The 2,688-nt window shown below is 35.9% G+C and overlaps 1 non-coding gene across 1 annotated transcript; it reads left to right on the top strand.

The window, feature by feature from the left end:
* The first annotated feature begins 1,038 nt into the window (after positions 1 to 1,038).
* Positions 1,039 to 1,111, top strand: TRNAQ-CUG (transfer RNA glutamine (anticodon CUG)). Its single transcript has one exon. It is a non-coding gene; the product is annotated as a tRNA-Gln (tRNA).
* The last annotated feature ends 1,577 nt before the right edge of the window (positions 1,112 to 2,688 follow it).

Here is a 2,688-nt window from a genome sequence, read left to right on the forward strand (position 1 = left end):
CCAAATGGCTCGTCCGATTTAAAAAATTCCTTCACTTTAGATTGAAAATATTATATTTGGAGATGTTTTTTTTCCTCTCACATTTTGTTGTAACTCTGATAATAACAGAGTTACCCTATGTCAGCGGACACTCTTACTAATAAGTAAGCATACCATATAGTATGTGGCTATTTGTGAATGCGTTTTCGAAGCGTTACTCCCTAGAGCGAACGCGACCAAGGTGGCTATTTGGTAACTTTACTTTTGCCAGAGTTATAAATCATATTGTGAACCAGTCAGGGTTTCCAGGTCTTCTTTCCCAAGTCCAGGTCTATAATAGCGTAGTTCCAGTACTCTGCACAAAGCATCTTCAAAGCAGCTGTTTCTTGCTAAAATCCCTTTGCCTGGCAACACGTCTATCCTTTTTTTTCCCTTTCCTTTTGAAATCGTTTAAACAGCAGGCGGTCTATTGTTCTGAAACGCACCAAATACGCTCGAGCAGACGTTTTCTCCGCGTTTTTATTGCTTTTGCATTTGTGATTAGCCATCCACATTTAAATACATGGTCAGCGTATTCCAAGCGTACGCAAGAGCAATAAAATCGCTTTACAAACGCTACAAATAGCCGGGGACATAAGAACAGATGTGTAGGATGTCAAGGAAAATTCGCAGTGTGTCAAGATGAGATGAGTAGCAAAGGATGAAGTTATGGTCAGTGTGAGTCAAGACGTTCTCATTGGCCTTCCAATGTATGCTTGATCTCGCATTTTGTTTTCCTCCTCGTTTCTTTGTCGCAAACATGTTAATATTTGTCTTTGCATTTTCTAGAAGAAGAAAAATCATGACAAAAGAAGGAACAGGTTTAGCACCTCTTTACGGTCTTGAGAATGCTGTTGCTGATTGTGGAAATCTCTGAGCAATCACAGTAAAAATAATAGCTGACGAAATCGTGAATTTTAGATCTTGTGAAACTTTTCGTAATATTTAGAAGTTTTTGAGAAATTTTACAATATCATTTGCATTTAATTGGAAAAATTTTATCCAAAAACGGGGTGGTGAGGCCGCGCTAGCTCAGTGGTAGAGCGTTTACCTCTGGTGCATGAGGTCGCTGGTTCGATCCCAGCTCGCGCCACCTGAACTTTGTGGTGGACAAACACAGTGGCGGCGATTGGACGTTAAAAGTGGGGGGGACAAGATATGATCTGAATATATGTATATCAATGTTAGTGTTCCTGGTTGTTTCTAACACTTTGACGAAAGGTTGTATAACTAATATGATACTATCTTTTTCAGTACCTATAAAATACCGTATATCGTGCTTCATATTTAATTAAGTAAATTGACAAGAGCAACGCATATAGGTACTAACCTTTGATTCCTTGCTCATGAACATCTTAAAATTCTGTCTGGAAAATTGTGTGATCAGATTATTTAATAACTTATTTGTAAAACAAATAAATAGAAAGGATATTACTAATCATACTAATGAATAATGAGGCTTGTTTTGTAGAAGTTATATTGAAACTGTGGATTAATGAACAACTTACATTTTTAATTCCACACTTGCCATTAAATGTATGTTATTACTCTTAGAAAATGAAAGACAGTAAATACTACAAGCATATGCTACGACGCAATTGTAATATTAATTCCTTTGGATTGCAATTAAAACGTAATTCCTGTAGCTGTCTTAACTCCACGGGAAGACAAATAACCAATATACACTTAAGCAACGACTAATATTATATGGTACCATTTCTATGAACCAGTAATATATGCAAAAACTTTACATTTCCAAATGAAACTATATACATTAACCATATTAAATTTTGGCTTTTTAAAGGTAAATTATTGAATTTCAGTCAATCAGCTACATCATCATCCCCATTTATCCTAGGCATCATGGTTAGTTCTCATTCTATTCAGAATAGAACAACCTTTCAAACGGTTCCATTTACGTTTTCCTATCATGTTCCTAAGGTGGGAAATTTTGAGGGAAATCTAAATCTTTTCTCATTTTTTTTCAAACTTTGATCCCTTCTGGACCCCCTTTGTTAACGCACAGATCTCAAAATCAACTGAAAAATACAAAGGGATGTACTAAATGTTTATAAAAAAATTTCAAGCTTCTATCTTGCAAACTAAGTGCGGGAAAATGTTTACTAATGAGGTAAGAACATTCCCACAATGCCTCAGATGACTCGGATGTAATATAAAATTTTCCTGAGACATCCCTATTTATACTAGGATCATTGTTCGTACATCATTTCGTTCAGAATAGAACATACTTTCAAACGGTACCACTCATATGTCTCCATCATGTATCTGAGGAGGGAAAATCGCGACAAGGGGGATCTTTGTTAAAAAGATATCTTTTTTTTTTTTTTTTTACCTTTTTGCCCCTCTGGACCACCCTGTTTTATCGCAGAAATCTGAAAAGAATCTGGAAAATATTAAGGGGTGCTCTGAAGGTGTGTGCAAAATTTCAATCTTCTAGGTGCAAAAGTAAGCCCTGCAAAAAGTCATAACAGAAAAGATTTTTTAGTTAGGACGTCATCATACTCTACGTCTCGACGCAAAAAGGCTGAAAGCATATGTAACGTGTTCTACAATGCCTCCAGGCTTGAGAAAAAAAAAAGAAGCAAAAAGCTTTTTTGGTGCTTTTCTAAATCGAATAATGAAGATTCTAGCGTATCACCGAAAAATAGA

Source organism: Thermobia domestica, chromosome 9 (assembly GCF_964235325.1).
Source record: "Thermobia domestica chromosome 9, izTheDome1.hap1.1, whole genome shotgun sequence".
In the NCBI taxonomy this organism is placed as follows: Eukaryota; Metazoa; Arthropoda; class Insecta; order Zygentoma; family Lepismatidae; genus Thermobia; species Thermobia domestica.